A 16,395-nucleotide genomic window follows, 5' to 3' on the forward strand; every position below is an offset into this window, starting at 1 on the left:
TGCCTCGCTGTATACAGCCTCCTGTACCTGCCAGCCATGTTGTCACCTTCTGATTGGTGTCCTCTCAAGGTTTGCTCTGCACGGTTCAGTCTTGGCACAGAAGAATAACTGCCACTGGAGCTACCGCTCTCCTGCAAACACAGAGCATTCATGTCTATGGCCAATTTCTATTGCCTAAAGGCAGAACTTTCAAGCTTTCTTCCCTCATCTTCTTAGGAAAGCCCTTCGTTGTAGGTAATGCTTTTCTTATGCCAATAATTGCTGAAGAGCTGGATTAACTAATGAGCTGGATACTACTCACAGTGTAAAAACTGTGTGGGCATATGGAAGTAAGGCAGTATAGCAGCTCAGAAACTACTGTGTATTTAGAGCTGCCTTCATGGGAGTCAGGGTACTATGTTCATACTAAGGGCTTTAAAAAAAACAAAAACCAACATACAGAGGTCGCTTCTGTCTGAGCTGTTCAAACATATTGAGAGACATTAACTTAGCTAAAGTATCCTCCAAAGCAAATACTCGCAACAATACAATGAGAGCTTGAAACTGCACATGAAGTCTGACCTTGTGTTTATGCATACGGGGCTAAATTCTTATTCTAATAGGCACTGAATTCCATCAGTTCCTAGCTGACTTCAGAATCTGAGGCTGGAAGGTAAACAAGAAATAAACAGCATGCTGAAGTTTTGGGGATTTTTGTTTGCTCATTTTAAAAAAGATTTCTTTTTTGTCAAGATCAGCATCTCACAAGGCTCTCTGCCTGAGCAAGTATCACAGTAACCAGCTCTTGAGGACTTAAATGCCCTTCTCTTGATTTTACAGCAAAACCAGCTGTAGACATCAAAAACTGCAGTACCCGAGTGGTTTCAGCCCAACAGTCCAAATGACAGCCTAAGGGACTCCGTTACATGAGAGACCCTTTCAAAAAGTTACTGTGATCTACAGTTTCTAATCAGTTAAAAAAAAACCCTCTTTTGATTAAGGGACTCTACATGAGGTAAAAAACCTGTGGGGATTGGAAGAACATTTCGCTGGATCCAGAAGTGGTAGCACAGGATCTGAAATGATTACTGACCTCTGAATTGCACTGAAGCAGATCACTCAAAACCCTCTGGCTTTCTTGAACCTCTAGCTTTGCTTTCTCCTTCAGCTCTGTAAGCTTCTGTTTCTGCTGGAGTTGATGGACCTGTGTTAGGAAATGACATGCTATAAATTATATTTTTAACCAAGCCACATGACTCCTCCGAGCTGGGGGGCAAAGAGCAGCAAACTCCAAGGGAAGGCAGCACAGGTATTGCGCAGCTGACTCCTGCCGCATCCTGCTGCTTTTGGAAGGCAGTACAAATGCTTGCTTTGGCTGCAGCAAAGCAATGTAGTCTTACCCTCAGTGCTAGACTAGGATCTCCAAACAGCAAATTAAGGCTGGCACCTCTCCTTTATAGCTACATGGAGTTTAGAAACCTAATGCACAGTCAGCTGATGCCAGCTGATTAAAGCCTAAACACACCTGAATCCAGGGACATCTAGCACCTTTTTACCTGGGATAGCAGAACTTGAATTACTCTTTGTTTGTTGCATAGGTTGCTCACTGTACCTTCAGTTTGTGAGCCAGTAGCAGGGAGGTTTGCCTCAAATTTTCCAGGTGGCTCCTGTGTTTCTCTTCCAGTTCTGTGCAGCTAGGGTCTCCCTCACCAGCAGAAGCTTAGGAAATAGATGGTAACAGTCACCATTTCTTAATTCAAAAAAATCTCTGCTCCATTTAATAGGTGCCAGCTGAAGAAAGTATCAGAGTTAACCAGAGGGAGGCAGTAGAAGTAGATTCCTTCAGATTCCAGTTACTGCCCTGCAAATGCATTCTTACACTGTCAAAGTCCTTCGGGATTTAAGTATTTGCTAAGTGTTTTGCCAGCAGAGCTGACTTGCTGGGTCACTTTGAGGCCAGTATACCTTGTAAACAGTCTAACTGTATGGTATTTTCAATGGGGTCCCATAACATCTGCTTCTCAGCGTTATTTGCTGCATATCAGATCTGACTGTACTTCTCAAAACATGCCTAAGTCCCAATACACAGACTCAAACAAGGGACCACCAGAAGAGGAAGGGGTGGTGTGTACATTGTTCCTAACTGCATTTTCCTTTTGAATTCTCCCTGGGTCTATTTTTGGAAGCCTCCCAAATCTGACATCTGTCTTTATTCCTGGAATAACTTCTCTGCATACATTTACTACTTCTACCATATCAGAAGAAGGAAAATGTCACTACTTACATGCTGTCAAGAAATCCGTTAGCATTAAGTCCTGCAGGTATTAGTGAGAGGGGAAGAGGTAGGACTCAAGAGGGCCTATGCCAGGGAAGAAAAGGACTGGGGAGCAATCCCCATTCTAAGCCTGAAGCTCAGAGCATCCATTATTGTCATTCTTGTTCCTGCTGCTCCTTCACTGCACCAACAGGGTCAGACCCACTAGTTACAGAAGAAGAAAAGCTTCCCAACCTGGTCACATCTTTGGGAATTCTAGTAACATCATGTGTGCCCCTTCCATCTTGCAGCTTCTCCCTGTGCAGGGCTGCAGGCTTGATTTCTCTCTTTTGTCACAGAGGGACACAAACCCCTGAAAAAAGCTTTTGCTTTTAAGTGGGGAAAACAACTCTTGCTCCAGGTGCTACTGCTACTTCCTTATTGTAACTCTTTTGTCTGTCTTTTACAGTATAGGTGATGTAATGTTTACCAGTGGTATGTTCTTGGCTGCTTTGAGCTTCTCAGATGAATTGCTAAGCTTATGTAAACAGGTTGTGTGTTTACTCTGTGCTGTGCCACTGTCACAGCAACCAGAATCATAAATGAACTGAAGTGTGAGTCATAAATAGAAATAGGTTTGACTTGGAAACTTGAGATAAAATCTGTATCCCTATCCACATTGTCTGAATCCAAATTACTCTGTGCCTCAAGATAAGCCTGCTCAAAGTTTGTTTTTGCTTTAAATACTGAAGAATCTTTTAACATGGAAGGAGCAGAGACCTGAGCTTCTTGGCATGCCAGGATGCTTTTCCTATTTACATGGATGTGAGTGAAACAAAATATTATGTTTCAAGCCTGATGCAGATTTTCTATTAGAATGATGCTGTGTTTTTATAAACAGCTTGATTGCAAATTTCACTTACCACTTATGGTGTTGCTATAGGAGGCTTTTTGTAACTCCCTACTTTTCAGAATCAAGAGATTGGATGAAAATCTCATTTTTTACTTCAGTAATGAGTATCTCCTGGTTCTGGAGCATTGTTTGAAAAGGCAAAATCATACTGAATTACCTAGAAATCACATGCCCAATAGAGTTCATCCTTTTAAAAAGATTTTTGGTTTTACCCCAGTCTTTCTAATTTTGATGACTGATTCAGATGCTTTAATGCACTGATGATTTTGTGAAATGGTATATTTAGGAAAATTCTGTGGGTGAAAGAGCTGTTGTTTCTGCAGGAAAGTTTTACTACTGGTTTTATGCAATATAACAGAAAAAAGACAAGTGAACAGTTCTTTAGTGGGTATACAAAGAGCTCATCACTTTCAAAAGCCAGATGAGGATGCCTCCTTCAACAATAATAAGGTCATTTTATAATCTATATATATCTATCGATGTGAATTTATCTGAGAAGCTTTTAATACTAATATCTGGGCCATTTTGAAGTATGATAATCTATTAGGATATTGTTTTAAACTGGCAAGTATTTTCAATTTGTGTCTCAAACTGAACAATGTTATTGTTGTTCTGCTCAAAGCCTGAACAATGGTATTGATCTCAAAATGAATACAACATTTGTTCTGACCTGTTTTCACTCCTTTTGATCGTAATTTTCCTAATTGTGGCCAGTTCCAGATGCATTTCTTGTGTTGCAACATCCTGCGTTAAAGAAAATACCATCTGGCTAAACTTCACGTCCTCTTATGTTATGATGAATGGCATTTTACTGCGTACCCAGATAGCTTCAATGTACATACGCTCAGTCTTTTTTAAAAAATGCTATTTGTTAAATCACTTTCCGCTGCACTGGCAGAATCTCAGTAAAGCCCTGTAGAATCTCTGTGACATATAATTAAAAAAGCCAGGCTAAAAGTCTCATTTTTCTAATCACTTGAAGCTAGGCAGAAGCACTTACTGCTGCTTTACTCAAGGACAGCTTTTTCTTTTTGCCCATGTCAGCAATCAGTCCAAACCTGTTATTACTAAGTTACACACTTGCAACTTTAGGTGTAAGCACAACTTTGACTAGATTATTGCCTGGAGGTGTATGAAGATGGTAAGAGTCCTAAAAAGCTGCTGTGGACTCCAGAAAGAATTTGGTACCATTTGATAATACCCCAGGTCAAGGCAATCCTTCCCCTCTCCAAAATTACTGTGCTAGCTCAATTGCTTTATGTATTTTAGGTTACTCTTTAGGTAAGGGAAGGGATGGGTGAAATACCACCCAGGCATTTCAGTACTTTGTTAGCGTGCAGGAACTGAGCTATAGTGATGACAGGTAAATGGAGATACAGAAAAGAGGTTTGCTAACTCCTAGTTACAGCTGAGATATGCAGCACAAGCAAACAGGATGGCTGTTTGGCCCTTCTTCAGCAAGACCAGTGAACCAAGGGCAATCCCTAAGCAACAGACTCTATACTTGAAGGCTATACTTGTTTATTCAAGAAAAATCAAAGGGCTGATCTGCATTCTTGAGTACCTTGGAAAATCTGTATATCCACGCCTGCTGAATCAGTTTCTTCTCTCCTCTATAAATATGTCTGGTATCCCACTTGCCATTGAAGAGTAGCTGCTTGCTAAACAAGGGGATTAATACGGCCTGTGCTGCTCCTGTCCTCCACATATTTTGTGTTCATATCTAAATCCTCTAGTGCAGAGGGTTGGCTAGAGTTCAGCTTCCAGTCAGATGTTGCAGCACATGGCAATACCTCACCCTGCTGCTGCCTCTTCCACGTGTGGCATGTTACATACAGAGCAGCAGAGCAGCTCTTGCTGCAGGCTAGTAAGAGAGAGCTGGCCCTGAATCTGGACTTAACCAGAACCCTGAATTTCCTGAATTTCTATTGCTCATCAATTATACAAAATTCCCTCAACCCTATACACTTGCCATAGGATACCAAAGCCCCAACCTGTATGGCAAAGAAGCTCCGGACCGCACACCACAAGAAATGCACATGTGCATCCATATGCTTTACAGTGGTATTTTACAAGTAACAGCACACTATGGGGTAGTAGCACAGAGAGGGACAAAGTCTTGACTTCTTGTGCACACGTGGGCTATAGGATAATTTATCAGCCAGCTAATAAGCAGTGCAAATACAGTCTCTGGGTAGAAAGTAACTAGTTCAGAGGGAGAAAACTGGTGTCAAAGAAAGCGAGAGCAGTTCTCAAGAGCAATTCTCATTTTGTCTGTCACAGAGTCAAGAATATGCTATGCTTCAATGCTGTCATCATTGCAGACTACTTTATAGATGTTTGAAGGCTGATGATGGAGCTCACTGAAGCTTCACCAGGCAGAAGCTTTGTAAAATACAAAAGACAGTGTAGGATTTTGAAGCAAAACCGAAGGGCTGTCTTATCTCAAAACTATCAGAGGACAATTAGCTGAAACCATGCTGTTAACACTTCTTGGCTGATTCCACTAATTTAATCATTCCTCCCTCTGCTAGAAGCAAGAAGGCAGCTCCCTCTAGTGATACGAGAAAACATGTCAATCAGCAGTTAAGGGGAAAGATGTTGCGTATAAATACATTTTCTTCGTAATCCAGGTTAAAATTCTGCATTTTAAGAATAATGGAGAGCATTCCATCTGCTTTCCTAATGCAAATTTTAAACCAGCAGCCGTGCTTAAACTTCAACATTTAGAAAATACTTTTTTAACAATTAATTTCAGCCTGAACCTTGTAATCTCTCAAACACAAAAAAGGAAACAGAAGTCTGGCCCCATGAAATGAGCTTTCTGACTCATTTAGTCCAATCTGTCTCATAGTCCAATCATGAGGCTGTAGGAAGGGACACAGGCAAAATGTTTTTTTTAAATCACCTAGTTCCCTTAATTAATAGCAATGCAGAAACTTGGGTACTGTGGGCTGTATTCAGAGGATGTGCTGCAGTATCAATTAAAGTACAGCTCACCTCCTCAGCTCCCTGTGGAAGAGACCTGCTGGTCTGGCAGGAATGATGGAAAGATGGTGGTGGTGTGATAAGCAGAATGTGCAAACCACTTCCTCATCAGCTCACTTGGTTGTACCAAGTTTTGTGCCTAAACTGATTAGAGATGCATATAAGAGCTATGTGAAATACTTTCCGGGGATGCCCGTGGAGACTGTTCATCACAGCATGTGCTTTAAGCATTTGCAATTCTGGATTTTACAAAGAAAATGCAACAGTGCAGGACAGGTTCACTGTCTTACTCCAGCCAGTAAATAGTTACAAGCATTCTGTGAAGATCTGCTTCTTCTACTTCGCTTTATTGTATTTGAAAATGAAATTTATTATTTTGCCAAGTATGTTTACTACAGATAATTTTTCCTGTCTTTGGCATAGCAATTAGCAGTTGGGTGATGCATGTATCTTTTAAAGGTAAATACTTGTATTTTGCAGCAATTGTATAATTGCACATCATTATGCTGCTTGTGCATGGTGACTTCTGTGTTCTGTGAAAGAGAACAGAATCAACTGCTGGTGTGATGCATTATAGCAGACAATACAGCCTTGCGTCTGAATGCCCTTTTCCTGAAAAGTGGTGAACAGATCCACTTGTGACCCATATTTCAAAACCACATTGTCTTCAGAATGACAGTTCTGTGCCTCGTCTGCAGCAACATGGGCCATACTGGAGCTGCTGGCTTACGGTCAAACCTTAGGCTTGAGCTCACTCAAAAGCTGTCAGCTCCTGCAAATGCTCGGAGAAGGTAAAGGTTTCTCCTGGCATAGACACGAGGCAGCCGTTTCTGTTGTTTGTACGGTGAATAGCTGATGGCAGGGTCTTTTTGCCAGCTAGCTTCCAGAATTGGGGCCCTTAGTTATTAATATTAAATAAATACAATGTCTTTTGCTTATGGTAAACACTTCAGACAACAGACTTACTGTCCAATCATGTAAGATGCCCTCCTAGTCCCTGGGGGGTGGGGAGAAGCGCAGTAAACAATGCTGGCTTCTCCACAACCTCAAAATCCAATATTAGATATAAAATTTTGTGAGGAAAACAATGAAGAATCCTTAATAAGAGCAAAGGCTTTTTGTAAGTACCCTCTTTGAGGAAAGGTTATCTGATCTTGTTCTTTTGTCTCAGAAAAGCCCTTAAAACAATGCACCATCTGCTACTGTTTGGTGGAAGCAAGCAGAGATCTCTTCAGACAGAGCAGCCTGCATGCTACTGTTTGCCATTTAACCCTTTCGGCCGCAAACTTTCCTTTGTTTCTATGCAAACATTTGTTCTGAGCAGAAGTGGTGATACCCTGCCCCCTGCCCTTGCCTTGGCCAGCCCTGCCCTGTCCTTCAGCAGATCCCTCCACTCAGCCCACACCCTTTGTTAACCCCTGTAAATGTTCTGTGCCTTGATGTCTCTTGATGTAAAAGTAAGATAATATCCCACACTTATCTGATGTAGTAATTATGAAGAATTAATTGTAAGGCTCCTTGCGACCTTCAGATGAAACTGCAAGGTGCTGAAAATGTCTCTGATCTAGATGGGGCTTGTTCCATCGAGGGCTGTCCGTAGCTGTCGCTCTGTAACTCGGAACAGGAGCGACCTGTGAGGTGATGCTGTGCTAGATTCACACCTGAGACAGCACAGCATTGCATGGAAAAGGCAAAGCATTTCTATTCCATTTTTCAGTGGGGTATATATGTTAAATTGGACCTGAAAGTTGAGGGGACATTTTTTCATATGCTCATTCTTCACTTTCAAAATCTGGAATGCGAACCAGCTACTTGAAATTCCTCCTCACCCTAGAAGATTTTTCAGTCCTAGTCAGAACGGCTAGCACGAATTCTCCTGCAATGAAGGACTATTCATTCTTTTGCCATAGCATAAGAATTACCTTGCACTGCGTAACCACCACGCTCTGACACTTTGGGAAATGCCACTTTACCAAAGTCCAGCTCAAAGCCGTCGTGAGTCTCAGCCCCAGTGCTCAGAGCAGCAGAGGAGGGCTGTAATCTGAGGTTGTCTGGTGTTCTCAGGCTCTCTCTGGGAGACTGGTTGGAAGTTTCCTCTTGATTCTGAACTTTCAAAATAGTCTCACACTGGTAGTGATTCCTCTGAGCTGTGAGTTCTCCCGGCAAACTGTGTCAAGGTAACAATAACAATTACTCAGAGAGCTTTTGCGATCGTTCATGTGTATAAGCAATATTTTGAACTAAAAAATGCTTATTTAATTTTAACAAATCTATGATTTATTACATTTTGTTAAAACAGAAACAAAAGACTCACTGAAAAGTCATACCTGCCGATGTACAAAACCCCTTCTTGTACCTTTATGTTGTCAGGAAATCTAACAAGACTTGTCTTCACCTACTCTACTTCTCTGAAAGAGCTGGGTGTTTCTCAACCTGGTGGCAAATAGAAACAACCACCTTGCAGTTCTGAAGCTTAATTTATGAGGGCTGCACTGTACAATCTGTGCCATTGTTAGGACTTGGTTGCACAATCTAGCTCTGAACCCTGGCAAAGTTATCTGAAATCTTTTTAGAAACACAAAGTACTAATCCCTGTTCCAGAGTTCCTGGGACTTGTGCTGAACATGGCTGTGGCCCAGCTAAGATTTTCTAATGATATATATACTTTAATATTTCAAACAATGTCAGCACCACGTCCTGCAGTCTTGATGAAAATCTCACCTAGCTGGTCTTACTTTGTTTTTAACAGTAACTATCTAAGCTTAACTAAAAAGATTAGGAAAGTGTGAAAATGGGCATTTACTGACCAAGTCTCAGCTGAAACACATGCAGGGACACATTGAAATAGTGACAGATGTTTTCTTTTTCATACAGAAAAATGAACGTGGAAAATTTTTTTATTGGCAATCAGCTTAGGGAAATCTTATTTATTTTTTTCTTGTTAATAAGCTTTTCATTGTTTTTCATGACCCAGAAACTGCTAAAGCGATTAGAACAGCTTCCACTAACACATCTTGGATGTAGTCTTCAGAAAGTGGGAGCAAAGGTGGATGAGAGAGAAGGAGGTAATAGGGATTTCTTGAAAAGCAGATCTAATATTTATTGGGCAAACACGCTGAGTACTATCTCCACATTTGTGTTGTGATAGGTTTTTTGTCAATGCTACCGTTTCTTTTGGCTCTTGAGAAATGCCTGCTTCTATTTGGAGAGACTGATGCCAAGATCCAAATCCAAATCCTGCCTGTTTCCTGGGAAGTCTACTGCCATTGTTAGTGGAGCCAATGCAGATACTACAGAAGACACTGGGATTACAGAGGAGTGGCCAGCAACCCCTATCCTCCAGACACAACCAGCCCTGCAGCAGGCATAAACCACCACAATTCCCAGATGAGGATCTTCAGATTTGCACCAGCTAAAGAGAAAGCATTATTGGGTCCGCAGCAGCAAGCAGAGCTGTGATCTAACAGCCAGCTGCCTCAGGACAGGAGGCTTCTGCCTGGCCACTGCTTGCTCTGCCCTAGCCCATGAGGCTGCACTTTCAAAACTGAACTTATAGTAGACCTTTTGATACTTACGATCTTTTTTGACTCTCAAGAATGTAGCCGAAAGCCACCTACGTAGGTAGCTGAATCAAAATAAGGATGAAATTGCATACACATTTTCTGGCAGTTTGGAGAATTCCCATCAGTGAGTCATTTGCATTAGCAACAAATCTCCATCAGCCACCCCTGCAGACTGCAGAGCAGCCGTGCATGAAATGGGAACATTTCTTATGGAAAGAGGCACCTGCGGGATTTCTTGCATGAACATGAGTCACTGTTTTCACAGCTATAATTAAACATGTAAACACAAACTGTGCTGTTGAAACTGGCTGTGGATAATATCATGTTCAAGAGCCCTGATTTTGTAACACTGGATGTTTTGTATTTGTGAATGTGGCCGGCAAACAGTCAGTTTTTAACAGGTGGCTTTGTTTAGATGAACCCTTGAAGAGAATGTCTGTTGTAGCCAACTGTGGACTCAACTCGTTATCACTGGTAGCAACGGTGTAAGACAGAGCACAGACCCAAATCAGCTGCTTTTACTATCACATTTTCTAACCTATCTCTAGCTACACTGGTGATGAGCTATACAGGCACAGGTTTACCACTGGCTCAGAACACAGCATTATCCCCACCTGTTAGCACAGTCTTGTAAAGTTCTGTGTGCTAGTCAAGAGGCAGGCTTCCTTCACTCCCCACCAACACTCCTCCATATGGAGTTCATGCACTCATGGTGCAAATGTGTCTGGAGCAGGAAAAATTATGACCCTGGAACATGTGTTCCTCAGTCACCTCCTTGACACACTCATACTCCCCTACCATGTGGCCTTCTGTCTGATCAGATCATAGATGTATGTCCTCAGCAGGGCTGTGAATCAGTTGAGCAACTTCAGGGACAGCTCGGTCATGGGAGCCTCATGTTGTCTTTACCGGTGTGTGCTGCCTGCTGGTGTGTACGGAAGAACTCTCATCCACTTTTGCTTCCTGTGAGTGAGTGGTACAGGCTTCAGGACTAGGGGCAAAATTCGAATCTAGATCATTGCAAATATCATTTGCAAATAAAAGCCAAGGCAAATTCAAAGACAGCCTTTTACCCTGAATCTTTGTATTACCTACTTTACCAGTAGCTAAGAAAAAGTGTGACATGGAGTGGTCTTTCCTTTATATCACCCTGTTACTGTCACTACTGCTGCATCAGAGGGAGCCCTCAACCCACAGGAGATGAGTCTGGAGTCATCCATATTATAGCAACACTTTCCACTTCTAATCTCTAAATACAGCAACGTTTTATGTGCACGTAGCTCTCCTCATCTTTTGAAACAGCACTTGCAATAGGGTTGTGATTTATTGTTTGAGAGGTTTTACTGGTGTGGTTTTTTCTGTGATGCTCTGAGGACTTTCTTTGACTCCGCTGCTCAAACACACAGGAGCTTTGCTTTCTCAGTAATTGCATTGTTCAGGAGATCAGTGCAATCTGTCTTATTTCTATTTTGTCTGATGCTTGTCCATTACAGCTGAGGGACTGTTCCTGTTGGGGCCCACGGGGGTTCTGCACCTACCTTCCACTACCGTGAATTAGAGTTGCATATAAACACACGTGCATCAAGACAAGAGTAATGGACCCCACCATCTCCTTCGGGCTGGTGGGCTGCGCTCTCAAAGGTGCAGGGCACACGCAGCTCTCGCTCTCTTCACTGCACTCTCTGAGTGCCGACTGCTCATGTTTTATACATTTGCCATTTTCTGTGACAGAACAGCTCCATAATCCTTGCAACTGATCTCTTGAAGCAGAAATCAGCCCAACCTTTGTGAATGTGGTAGTTGTGCACAAAGAACAGGGTTTTAACTCTCAGTAATTCCAGTAATTACTCTTCATAACTTTGGTAAGCTGAGCTGCCTGGACTTATCTCTCCAATTTTGATTTTCGTCTTGTTTACTTTGCACTGTAAAGCTGTAAACAATCTTCTTAAAAAGAATGCTGTGCCTTACATCCTGCCTTCAGTTAAAAAAACAACTCTCTTCTTCCCACTAGAGCTTTCTGCAGTTTAACTGCAAGTAGGTTGGCCCAGCCAGCTCTGCCCCAGGCACTAGTGAACTGCCCTGTAAGCAGAGTGACACCATCCCTGCCCGGCCAGGGACCCCTCAGCACCATCCCCATCCCCACCTGGGCAGGGATCCCGCAGCATCATGCCATCCCCGCCTGGGCAGGGATCCCACAGCATCATGCCATCCCCGCCTGGGCAGGGATTCTGCAGCCTCAGCACCATCCCTGCCTGGGCAGGGATCCCTCAGCACCAGCACAATCCCCACCTGGGCAGGGATCCCGCAGCACCATCCCCATCCCCACGTGGGCAGAGATCCCACAGAACCAGCACCTCATCCTTGTCTCTGAAGGGGAAGTTGGGGACACAGAGGCCAGTTTGTTGCATGTGTGTCCTTTCTTTGGTGATGCCTGTCCAAGCCATATGTCATCTTCTGGGTCTCAGAGGGTTTATTCTCTGCAGGGACATGCGGCCCCCAGGGGCCTCTGGCTTTGCCCTTCTCCGACGGGGCTGACCTGCAGTTAGCCATTGCGTCTGAGCCACCGGGTCCCTTCCTGGCCCTCCCTGTCCCCCGAGAGCACCTGCCTGCCCCCGGTACAGGAACACATCTTTGCTCTCCAAGGTACAGGCTAGATGCAGAGGGTTTTCTATTGACTGTCATCTACATTAAACATTTAATTAATGTAGGTTGACTGAAAACAACCTGCGTTAATGTAATCCTTCTTGCTAAACTTCCTGCTTCAAAACCTATTTTCCATAATAATTACCATGCTCCGACACGTGTCCTGTTCAGGGAAACTTAATGTTTGTGAGCAGGTGTTGCTCCACAGGCACCCAACCTGTGGAGCTCCAGTAATCAGAATTTTTCACCTGCTTTTGGCACCAAGGGAGTGAAAACAATTACTAAAAATGAATTTATAGTATTCGGTCGATTAAATCACTCTTTAATCCCCTGCGAAAAGGAGATCAGTGGAGATTTAACTGGGTGCTCACACAGACGGTCTATTCTGCTGTCAATGGCACATGTTATAATATGGAGGGGGTCGTTTTGCGGGGCTGGGGAGGCAGGCAGGGGCTGGGGGTCACTCTGCAGACACGGAGCTCAGCCCGGCTCCGGCGCGGGGCTCGGCGGAGCTCGGCGGGGCTCGGCAGCTCCCAGCCCCGGGGGCGCGGGGCACGGCGGCGCGGCGGGGAGCGCGGCTGGTGGCGCCCCCTGGCGGGCAGCCCCGGCACCGCCGCGGCCGCAGCCCCCAGCCCCAGCCCGCCCCAGCTCGGGGGGCCCGGCGCCTCCCGGGGGGGCCCCGGCTCCAGACAGGGGCGGAAAATGAAAATGCATCTCCCCCCAGCTCCCGGTCTTCTGTCGCCGCTGGAAAGCGGCACCTAGGGCAAAGCTCCTCCAGGGGGGCGCCAGCTGACCCTCTCCTATGGATCTCCCAGCTCTCTACAAATAGGTGGTTCCCTCTTTCAGTAAATCTTGTGTCAAAATCTGCCTACCTGGCAATTCTCTGAGTAAGGAGTAAAGAGCAGGCTGGCCTCATGCTGAATTGATGCTATTTATTTTAACTACGTGTGTGTGTGGCGCATTTAGCAGAGAATAATACATCCAAATTTGTTTACCTTCTAGCAAGGAATCTGTGAGATGGAGAGGCTGGGCTGGTGACGGGCTTTTCATGCAATAGGCTTCTGTCCAGCTCGGAGCCCTTATTCACAGGGAAACCTTTTAGAAAGACAAATGAAGGCATTTAATAAATATGTTCTTTGTAGAAATGAAATGGCCCAAGCATCGGCATCTATTCCCTGCCTACTTAAGTGTGAGTGCTTCACTTCCATATAGCTTTTCTTATCCACAGATTTCTAAGTACATGGGGTTAGGCTTATAATCCCTTTCTTACATCTGGGAAAGCCTAGGCACCAGAAGCTGATGTGTCCAAAATCAGTAGCAAAGCCACAGATAAAATGAAGAGATGTAGCTTCACAGACGCAATGAGAGGAGAAGAAAGTAATTAGATTATTACCCAAGTTAGATCATGACTTCTTAATGTGATAGCCTCTGCCTCAGTTCTATCTCTCTTCTCACAGGGGGACTGACAAACTTTTCAGTGCTAACCAAACAGACATATAAAAGAAGTCAATTACTGCTAACATTCTGGCAGCCTTCTGATCTGAGGAGACTTGCTGGAATTTCATGGCTCTGCCCTACTGAGCTAAACATACTGAACAGCATATGGAGTGGCACTCGCTGCTGCCAGAGGGTCCCTAGGGCTGCCTGTGCTGCTTGCTGAGGGCACCTGTGACTCTTCTTGGTCTCAGATTTGTGAGCTGTGCAGAGAACAAGTCTGTGAACACTCAAGGCTCTGGTGACTGCTCGCTCTGAGCAGTACAGATACAGCCTGGAAGACCCACTGCTCAGGGATTTTCCAAGACACACCACTTCCAATAGCCAAGAGGAGATGAGGCTTAAACACTGCTTTGTAGCTTTGAAAGACTTGGGCTATGGCATCTGAGCCTCACTGTTGCATCGTGTCAACGTGATCTACCTTGCAATGTGTTGCTCAGGTCTTCCCCAGCATTGAGACGTTTCTGTCCAGCACTGTGAGTGATCCATGGTATCTCTTTGCTTGCAGCACTCCCACCAGGCAGAGGAGTGGGTGCGTCCTTCTGTCTGTCCAGGGCTGTTGTTCCCTCAGTGCCACCCACAAGGCTAATCCTGCCCAGTCCATGAAATTCCCTATCTGATGACTCACATAACACTTCAGGATCTGGGGCGCCCAGAAGCATTTGTGTAGTTATTGTCCTGTCTTGTTCATCCTTGGATGTCTCCAGTTGTGGGTCAGAAGGCTCATTGTAAAGGTCCAGAGCTGTCTCTGTCAGTGTTTTGTCAGCAAAGTCTTTAACCCAGCTTGCTGCATTCAGTCTTATAGTTGCCATCTCAATGTTTTCTGCAAGTTCCTTGGATAGACTGTGTATGGCTTTCACTCGATCCTGTTTACTTCTGTATGGTGAAAGACCAGAAATCGAATCCTGGGAGTAAGATTTTGCATCTTTCTGAGGAAGGGAAAAGCTCAGAGGAGGCGTATGCAGAGCTGGGGGAGAGTAGTTCCTCAAATCTTCACGTTTCAGAGGACTGAGAAGCCAGCATTCAGATTCCAGTGATGCTGGAGAAGCTAATGCCTCTCTTTTATTAGGTGATTGAACTGTTTCTAGAAGTTGATTCCTGTTTAAACAAAAGGAGAAATACCACATTATAAAGACAAAGTGAACAAAGTGACAGCAGTTTTCTGCACAGACCAGTATCCTCAGCTAAAGCACTTTGCAAAAGAAAAAGAAACAGGTTTCCCTGTCTATAGGTACATTTGTCAAATGATAGATTCATGATGGAGTGTGAACTACTGACAGATGCAGAGAAGAAACAGCCGAGGGCTGGCAAGGAATAATTATTATTCTAAAATACAAAGCATAAAAGTAAGCTGGAAAGTTTGGCTCAACCTCAGAGCCAGAGCACTGGTGTCCTGCTGTGCTCAAAAGCACTCCCAAATGCTCCCAGGTTCTGTAACCCCTCTGGACCAGGGTGCAGTGAGGCTGATTTTAAGGTGAGATATGACAGTACATTAGTCCATTGCTCTATTTTTCTATAGGTTACAACAGAATACTGTGAAAAGTCTGCAGTGTGTGCTGAGGAGGCTTTCTAGGATGCTTTTTATGTCTGAGTACCTGCCTCTGTGATCTTTACTTGATAGAGTACAGGATGTTTTATCCACCCGGGCCATGAAACTCCTCTCCAGGATTCCACCACTGGTTTGCTCCTGAAACAGAGGTGACCATTAGTGTAAGCACTAAATAGCTAAGCAACGTAAGGGCAATATTTAGCTTTTGTTCCACTTAAGAATTGTTTCATGTAACTAGAAAACTGCATGCACCAAACAACAAACCTGTTCTTTTAGCTTAAGCAATGGAGATTTCCAGGCTTTTGGCCCTGGAGTAAGGGGTTCCAGCCTTACTAATGAGACCAGCAATTCTTGCCATAATTAGAAGTTAATTGCTCTATTTTCCCAGCTAAAACTTTTTCTCCCTGACACTTCAAAGCATTTGTATGAAGTGTTTCGTCTCCTGCGTGGTGCTGTACTGATCAAGGTTGGAGAGTTTTCAGTTTGCCACTCCTTTATGACTTACTTGCTGAAGTTTACACCGAGGACTTTCTTTCGCAGAAGCTGTTTCCCTGATGAGCTTGTGCATCTGGTCAGAACACATTTTCTTTCCCATAGCTTCTTTCTGTTTCTTGTACACTTCTTGCAGTCTCTTATTTCTTATCTCCATGGCCTGCACCAAAGACTTTTTCTCTTCTAGGCTTTTTTTCTTTCTTTCTTCATTCTTTCGACACATAAATTCCCGAACAATTTCAATGTTGTAGGGGTGAGGTTTTTTAATGTTCGTCCTCCTCTTTGAAGGATGCTTAAGGTTTTCTTTCTCAGACACTTTCTGTGCAGGCCTGCTTGAGCCTTTCTGTCTCTGAGGAGATGCACTTTTCCCTCTGCTGCAGTTTCTTGAGCTGCTGGGTGCCGCTCCAGCTTTCATTAATGAGGAATGTATCTTTTCCCCATTGAAAGCAGAGGGAGGTATGCCCTGAGGTCCAGGTGAGGGAGAATGGATCCCTAGGTATTGCTGCAGAACTTCTACCTT

Source organism: Falco rusticolus, chromosome 9, assembly GCF_015220075.1.
Source record: "Falco rusticolus isolate bFalRus1 chromosome 9, bFalRus1.pri, whole genome shotgun sequence".
In the NCBI taxonomy this organism is placed as follows: domain Eukaryota; kingdom Metazoa; phylum Chordata; class Aves; order Falconiformes; family Falconidae; genus Falco; species Falco rusticolus.